Consider the following 9,664-nt stretch of genomic DNA (forward strand, 5'->3'; position numbering starts at 1 on the left):
ATCAAAACAAAAAATAGCCAAAATATAGGCTAATAAGTAAGGCTGCATGATATATCGAACATGTACCTTCATCAGAGTGGAGAATATAAGTATAAATGAAGTTGAGCAAAGCCACTCTTCTCTAACCTGACTCCGCCAGATGGGGCAGCAGAGAGTCCCCCCTCCTGCTCTCATCTGGGAACTCTCAGGCAGACTTGATGCCCGGCCACAAAACGGCCTGGCCAATCAGCAGCAGCTAGAGGCGGGATAGCTGCTGCCGATTGGCCAGGCCGTTTTGTGGCCGTGCATCAAGTCTGCCTGAGAGTTCCCAGATGGGAGCAGGAGGGGGGAACCCAGTGTACTCTCTGCTGCCCCATCTGGCGGAGTCAGGTTAACTCTTCTCTGCCCCTCTCTCTAACAGACACAGTTAACGATCGTCAATCAGATGAAATTAAGGGAGTTGTAGAGTAGAGTGTAGACTAGTGAACTGAACGTTTTCTGTTTATATCAAGTACTTCATACCAGCCCCTTATGAAACTACTTCCCCCCAAATCCAAATGGATTTCATTTTCCATCCTGAATGGCAGTACCTAGCATATCATGAGAACTGAGAAGATCTCCACAAAGGTTTACTCATCAAAACTGATTATAAAACTGTAATCATCAAAGCATGCACTCAACATATAATGGTTATGTGACCATGGCATGTGCATAATATAAAATCTGTTTTATCTGATATTGATTAAAATAAATAAATCGATTATTAATCGGCAGAGCTGTCGATTATTCGATTTGGCTGATGGTCACTTTCTGGCATCCCTAAATGACTCACAAATGTTGGGGAAACATTTGGAGAATGACAACCGCTGAACTCGGCTGAATTCAACTTTAGAGTTGCCACTCAATCATCAGAAACAGGATCTGAAACCGATTCTATTAATTTGAGCACATTCCAACTTATCTCTCAATTTATCTTTTCATGTACTCACCTTATTAGGGGGTTTGCTCTTTCCCCATTTCAACATCTCAAATTCTCCAATTCCCCATAATGGGCAGTCCCTGTTTGCCAGCCAGGTCCACAGAGAGACAACCAGATGTTGCTTCCCTTCACACCAATCTACAAATGGACATACAGGTACGTCTTACAGTCAATACTGGGGCTTATATTGTTTGTTGTTGTTTTCCTCTTTTTCTCGTGCTTTTTGTTAACTTGAGTTCAGGGCTGGAACCAGGTCTGACTGTCCCTCTGACGACGTGTGTGTGTGTGTGTGTGTGTGTGTGTGTGTGTGTGTGTGTGTGTGTGTGTGTGTGTGTGTGTGTGTGTGTGTGTGTGTGTGTGTGTGTGTGTGTGTGTGTGTGTGTGTGTGTGTGTGTGTGTGTGTGTGTGTGTGTGTGTGTGTGTGTGTGTGTGTGTGTGTGTGTGCACCAGATCACAAGCAATTGTGCTTGGCTTGAATACATACAACAGACACATCTCACTCCAGGTCAGGTCAAAACCAGCCTGAGTGGTGTCTTTCTGTCACCTGAGGTGACAGGACAGGGAACACATTCCTGGATGTGGGCAGAATTAGCCCTGTGGCAAACTGCACGCAGGTTGTCATTTGGTTCCAGCAAGTCAGCAGAATAGAACGTGGCTGGCCTGCCCTTTCTGTACAGCAGAATCAGTGAGACTTACCTGATGTGACACGGCTGACACTACCTTGAGAGCTGAGAGGAGAAACCCTGCCGATGATTAATTCAAGCTCAGCGACATGATGAGGATTAGCTTACTTTGTTTACCCCTCCAGAAGTCTGCACGACATAGCAGCCCCATGGGGGAATGAGGAGTCTGCCCATAAGCCATTATTCACTGTTTTAAAACGAGTAAACAATGTGAAGGAGTGTGACCGCATTTGGCACAGTGTTATAACCACTGGTTTTGCACTTCAGTTATTAAGATTTGAATGGGACATCATATTTGCTCATATTTCTCAGTGATATACTAACTAGCACAGGTTGCACACTTTACGGCAGGGGTGCCCACACATTTATGACGTGAGATCTACTTTCAAAATGACCAGCTCAACAAGATCTACCCACTGAAAAAATAAGTGTACCATTGCTGAAAATAGTTTAAATATATAATGTACCTGGGGGGGCTTTGGAATAGGGAGGGGAATTATGACAGGCAGTTTCTGCTGTCAAAATATGTCCCCCCCCCGTATTTAACTTAAACGCCCAATGCATTCTCAATGGCAATAGCACAAACTTTGGCATGCTACTAGTCCTACATACTTACACCTATAGAAACCCCATTCAAACCTATTTAGGTTCATCTTACGGTGGACATTTTTGCCTGAAATGGAATCTTTGAAATGTTTCATAGTTTTAGACATATATAGTGCTTTCAAATGTGAGAAATTTATAATGGGGCTCAATGGCAGCTCTATGACACGTCAAAAAAATCACTTTCACCTAGAAACTCCATTCACACATTTTATAATTCAGCTTACTGTGGAGACACATGCTGGAACTTTTTACTTTGAAATGATTTGTAGTTTCGGAGTTATTTAACTTAAACGCCCAATGCATTCTCAATGGCGTTTACACAAACTTTGGCATGCTACTTGTCCTACATACTTACACCTAGAAACCCCATTCAAACCTATTTAGGTTCATCTTACGGTGGACATGTTTGCCTGAAAAGAAATCTTTGAAATGTTTCATAGTTAGAAATATATAGTGCAAGGACACTTCGACACCAACTCTGGGGGAGCCCGGGTTCGAACTGGCAACCTTGCAGATACCATCCAGCCACTCTACCCCCTGATCCACCGCCGCCCTGTTTTGGTTTGGTTTTACTATAGTTTATGACAGAATGGAGAGAGAAAGCTAAATTCATTGACAAAGTACATTTGGAATTTGTCACCCATCCTACACACCCTACGGCATCGGGGCAGTTGCGTTGTCCTAACTCGATGTCAGTATCATGAGTCAGAGTTATCTAATATTTGTTGAAGAATACTGTATACGAGGCTGTCCTCCGACATGACCTTGGCACAGCGCACCTCACTCCTCATCCACCAAAATGCAGAGACTAACTTGTTTACAGAGTTTGGGAGGGTGATGAAATCACACAGTAAGAAATTCTACAGGCTCACTGGTTTTATCGCACAGGCAAGCTCTCGGCATGAATAGAACTCGCCAGATAACAGATAGGACTAGAACAGCATCTGTGATGTTATCTGTCCAGAATAAATGGGCTGTGTGGTTCTGTTGGCATAATCTCAGTGATCTGTCTCAATGGGACTACACTATACTATGCATGGGGAAATTATGCTCTTTCCTTGACTGTCCTTGTTCTATGCTCTGCATACAAAAGAATGAAGTTATTGCGCAGCTGAATATTAATGCCCGATTCTCTCAGAGCAATCTTGCATCAGTGAGTGCCACTGATAGTAAAGGCTTCTTCCAATTTGTACTTTGTCTTAAGGTTTTGACCCAAATTAATCAAACCCTAGTCAAATGGATGTCGTTGGGCCCCAGGGATGGAGGTGAAGTGATAGGCTGATACTGTAGGTAAAGAGTCAAGCTGCCCCAGAGGTAGTGGGCTTTCTGTGCTATAATGAATTGACCCTCGCAGACCTGTCTGTGTGGCTTCAGATTTGCTTCAAAGGTAAATGGTGCACAAAGGCCGTCCCCTGTGGCGGTTCTCCAAAGACTATTTAAAATGACTGGAATGTTGCCATTTCACTGGCCTTATAGATTTAAGCCACAAATCATCAAACATTTCAAATAGTCTGTTTTGGTTCTCCAGTCAAGTTAGTCAAATGTTACCAAGACCACCCAGGTCATAGGGCATATGACCTGGGTGGTCTTGTAGACCTGGCTATTAACATTTTGTGCCCATGGATTATTTTCAGAATAGAGACGTAGAGTGCCCCGCAGACAAAAAAAACTAAAACTTCTTTTTTTTTCACTAAAAATTCCCTAAGACGTTCCCAGACGTCTTGTGCACCATAGGGGGTTATTATAAAGATGACCAGATTGATGATACCTGTCTGTCTGTCTTGAGTACATACAAGCATCAATGCAGTATCTGTTGTACAAGTGGGTATAGTAACAGTATAGATGTTCTTGTATCTTCAGGACTTATTGGCTGGAAATGAATGGGTGAGTGCAGCCATTCACTTGTCCAGGCAATGAAGTCAGTAGTACAGGAAGTGATTGTTGGTTTCCAGAACACAGATTAGGCTTGCTGTGGCTCCTCTCTGCCATGCCCTGTTTACTATTCACACCTGAGCAGGCACACAAATAAAACCCATGCTGCTACGGAAGGCTCAACGCAGATGATGAATATTTAATTTTTTCCTGCAGCTGACTGAGGAGCTTTTGCAAGGAGTAAAATCAGCAAGTCTCATGGGACATTCCCTGTTTGCACACACCAAGCTGTTGTACTGCCCATGGCATCCATTTGTAAAGTGCTAAAGTGTAGGGAGATCTGGGGGGACAGTCCTCTGCATTATGCTATTAACAGAACATGAGATGACACCTCTTATGCTCTCCGCACCAACTTCAAAACTAATCGCGAAATATTAGCCATGATGCCAGTGGTGCATTGACACAAGATGTCAGACTTTAGTCTTTCACCTCACTACTCAGTCACTCATCCCACACTCCAGGGATACACGGGGTACACCACTCAGCAGAATGAGTACCTATTTATGCATGGGATATCCCTGCTCAGTCTAGCTACTGTGCTGCTGCAAACACTCCAAAAGGACATGCTGTACTGCTGGGGTCCTTGTCTCTTATTCAGATCAGATGGCCAGAGAGACTTCATAGTTAAAAAATCACACCCGTGTGAACTGAGTGGTGTAAGGTCTGTCTGACGTAATGAAATCATGTCTGACGTAATGAAATCACACCCGGGTGTGATTTCATTACCTGGCTTTGTTTGTGCAGAAAAAATGAGCATGGTTGCTACGGTCATCCAGTTCACCCGGGTGTGATTTAATTACGTCAGAAATTATTTTGAACATAGCAACCATGCTCATTTTTTCTGCACAAAAAAGCCAGTTGTAGGAGTGGTTTACACCACTCAAAAAATGTAATGCATGCAAACATTGGATTTTGAAGGCGACGACTAGTTGTGGATACTAGGAAAAAAATCACACCCATGTGAAGTGAGGGGCGCTCTTATCATCGTACATCATCATACATCATCTCATTCCGGCCAATCAGAATTTGCGTCCTCAACTTCGTCTTCAATGTTTGTGTTTACACAAACACTTAAAACTGGCCATTCATTATCAATGGCATTTAATGTTTGTGTTGGGACAAATGCTCAAAGCTGGCCATTCATTATCAATTTCATTCAATGTTTGTGTTAGGACAATGTTTGTGTTTACACAAACCCTCAAAGCTGGACATAGGAGGGGCTAGCGGCCCTCAATAAGCTCCTAGGAACTTTCATAACCACACAAAATGCGTATACTTCAGTTCAGTTTGTCCCTGTAAAAGTCAACTTTACAATTAATTTCAGCATGGAAAATGTCAGCCATGCATTAACAAAGCTACAGCTATGCACTACCACAGCTATGGTTTGGGCATATACAGATACATGCGAACACTGGCTACAGCTATGCACTACCACAGTTATGGTTTGGGCATATACAGATACATGCGAACACTGGCTACAGCTATGCACTACCACAGCTATGGTTTGGGCATATACAGATACATGCGAACACTGGCTACAGCTATGCACTACCACAGTTATGGTTTGGGCATATACAGATACATGCGAACACTGCCAAATTAGTATAGCTGAACTGCATGAATCATCACAGCAATAATGGAAGTGTTCAAGTAAACACTGCTTACTTGAATATGGCAATTGTTGAGTGTCACAGTCTATTGTCAACACAATGTCCTTGACATTGTCATCATCATGGATGTGCTGTGAATGACGTGAGACATGCTTGGCATTGATATCAAAACCTAATGTCATACAGCTGTTTCTTTTGAAATCTCCCCTATTAAATCACGCTGATGAGGCTAATCTCTCACACGCTCTTTCACAGTCTCTACAGATAATTCACACATTATTATCTGATTGTCATTGCAATCAGTGACCATGCACCAGGATCTGTGAAATGCAAGGGAAGCCATGTGCGTGCGTGTTTGAGCAAACAAGGGAGTGTAAAGCAGTGGATAAATCTCGGTAAGCAGCCCCTGGCACTCGTCCCTGATTGCCTGCCTGCTCTGTGGGCAGGGGCCTGCGGGGGACTAATCCCTTGGCATGGGCACGGGTCACACATGGTGTGTGTGTGTGTGTGTGTGTGTGTGTGTGTGTGTGTGTGTGTGTGTGTGTGTGTGTGTGTGTGTGTGTGTGTGTGTGTGTGTGTGTGTGTGTGTGTGTGTGTGTGTGTGTGAGAGAGAGAGTGAGAGAGAGACTGTGAGTGTGAGTGTCTGTCTGCGTGTGCGTGCGCGTGTCACTAGTCACTACACCAGTGGGGACTGTACTGATCTTATATAACCTGAGTCTACAGGAGCTTGTGGTGTGACTGTGCTGACCCTTGCCCCTTGCATTCTGCCCTGTGTTTTTGCAAAGAGTGCAGCCGCGAGTAGCGGGCGGTTGACAAGCTGTTTCAGACTTGTCAACCTGCCTCTGCATATTGCTTGTATAAGAGCTGCTGCTCTTATGTCTGTTATATTCACAGTTAAGGTGACCTTATGGAACCCAAGCCTGGAGGGAGTGAAACTCCCAACTCTACCGCCTCATCATTTCATAGCTACGTTTATGATTTACCCTCATTACATAAGACAGGTGTGTGTTGTTAGTGTGTCACAGTGGTGGTACTTAACTGCCCGTGCCTTCATAAGTGGTAATGCAGTATCTAATTGAATGGCATGCTATTAAAAGCTCAACAATGGGACTTTAGATCATGGAAATGAGTGTTACACATGAAATGCACAGTGTAAGTTCAGTCAGGAAACTCTTTGCAGTCAATCTGGGTTCCAAGCTTGTATTCTCAACCAATCACATACACACTTCACTAATAGAGCACCTCATTAAAACAGGACAGTTTGCCTTACTCATTTACTTGCTGCATTATCTCGTAATCTGCCCTATTACGAATTGCTGCTCACTCTCCACCACCCAACTCTCCAACACCTGTTGTTTTGGATATCCTGTACTACTGGGACAGAAAGATTGGGTTTAAACAGGGTTTAAAACATTTATTATTCTGTAGTCTGAAATATTTAGTATTCAGTATACAAGACAAAAAGTGCACAAATTAATGTATATGGAAAAATCAGCAAAAAGAGAAATTCCATCATTTTTTAAGAGAACCATAGTCACCATTAGATTACATAGAGACTATCGATGATGATTTACATAGCAAGAACTAGAACACAGACAGGATACATATCTAGTCATCAAGGTGACAACAGCTACTGTAAAACACCAAATGGATGACCAATGACACTTGACCTTACCAAGCACAAAACCAATGTCCTGCTGCCTCCTGCATTATGTACAATACAATTTAGGTGGTACGCAGGACTGTTGAGTGATTTCCAACGAGCGCTTTCAAGCTCCGTCTCCAATGTTCCATGCTGCTCGATGTTTTGCCACTCAGTCTAGATGAGGGGGCGTGTCCTGATGGAAAAGTGATGCATGTGCATATACTCTTTTTTTGTGAAGCTGTAAATATTGAGTACTCCATCCATAGTTTTATGTTTGAAATAGATGTACAGTATGGCAGCAATTTTAGAAGCTGCCACATTTTTGCCCTAACCCTAACCCGCAAATCTGCATAAATTTGCATAATCATATTTATAATATTTTCAAAATTCTAAATGCCTGTTTAAACCAGAGGTGGCCAAATTTCAACTCCCAGCAGAGAAGTTCTGAGGCTATTTATATGCTTAACCCATTTTGTGCGGTTCCCCTTTTGGTGTTTTAAACATTATGTTATAATTTAGCTATTGAAAAATAGCAGATCTACAAGCTCATAGAGCTTGTAGGTCTGCTATTTTTGAAAAATCGTGAAAGTATTTATTTCAGAAAACTGGAGGGTTTAGAATTTTTTTTTTTAATTTTGAGGTCAGGCATAAATGGGTTAATATCGGTACATTAGATCTGCGTTCGAGAATATAGAGAGATCAATGTCATTGGCATGAATGTTGAGACGCAAATCGGCATTTGACATTGCACAATTTGACGGTTGACATCTGCACAATTTGCCCCGGTTAAGCTTCAGCTTCTGTTGTGTGAGACATCAGACCAGAGCTTCTGTTGGAGAGAGAGAGAGAGACAGTAAGAGAGAGGCATTATGTTGTTTGTGATGGCAGACCAGAGCTTCTGTTGGAGAGAGAGAGAGAGACAGTAAGAGAGAGGCATTATGTTGTTTGTGATGGCAGACCAGAGCTTCTCGGCGTGCGCGAGACAGTGACAGAGAGAGAAAGATAGATAGGGTGAGGGAGGGGAGAGAGGGAGCCTATTTCACCCACACAATAACCTGGCCTATGCTGGTACCGGAACCTGATCAACACGTTGCTTTGCAATGCGCTGTCAGCGCAATAACCCCAGCAATGTCGGCGGGCAAGCAGAAAATGCTGCACTTCTATTTTCCACACCCTGTACCTTTTCATACACGGGCTCAATGCCAAGCCAATGTCATCACATGCACCATACAGACACAACGATGGAGGGAGTTAGGGGTGTGGCTCCTGGTAGATTTACACTCCACTGAGAGCCCCTTTCTAGTTAACTAGCTGATGTGTTGATTGTTGTTGTTGATTGTTGTCTGATCAGCTATCTGGTTGGTTGGCTGACGGATAGTCTGGTTAAATAGCTGGTAGGTTGATTGGCTGGTTAGATTTAGCCCTAAAAAAAGGTTAAAAATTAACATAGAGAGGCATCAGACCAGCGGCATACTTTGCTGGATAAATCATGTTCTTTGGAATGGGCATTCTCAGGGTGGTGTACTGTCAAACAACTATTCAAGACTGAGGAATGCATTGATGCTATTCTGCCTAATAAAACACCTGTCATAGATCTCATTTTCGAGAAGGACTATAGGTCATAATCATGTGTTCAAAGTTGTACTCTGTATTGGGTTCCAGTAGCTAACGCAGCAGCTCTTGTCTAAATATGTCATCTATAGGGAGGCATCGAGGAGGTGCTGTGTGTCAACAAATAACAGCCCTACGACAAGTTAAAGTCCTACCAGATGATGAACCCCCGTTCACCAGAACCAGGGTCGATTACTTTGGAGTGGACTGTTTGAAACTACCGGTAAGCATAGAAGATCCATGGTAAAGCAATATGGGTTGGTCTTTACCCGTTTAGCCTGCCGAGCTGTCCACAAAGAAGTATGCTGCATCCTTCTTTGTGCTATGCAGCTAGAAGTGGGCATGTTTCTATACTGTTTCTATACTACATCATACAATCTGGAACTGATTTATTTTTTAAAAAACATACTGAGGAGCAGCAGGAGTGCCAGCAAATTGGAACCAGTGGTGGACAGTAATGAACTAGAAAAAGTGCCCTTCTGGGCACATGTCTCCACCAGGAGGATAGGACTGTGTGAGATGTTTGGCAAAATGTTTAGGAGTAATATAAACATGTTTTTTTGTTTGTTAGTTTTTTGCAACAATTTTCTTCATTTTGTTGAGGAAATGCAGAGTGCCT

Source organism: Electrona antarctica (genome assembly GCF_951216825.1).
Source record: "Electrona antarctica genome assembly, chromosome: 17".
Lineage (NCBI taxonomy): Eukaryota > Metazoa > Chordata > Actinopteri > Myctophiformes > Myctophidae > Electrona > Electrona antarctica.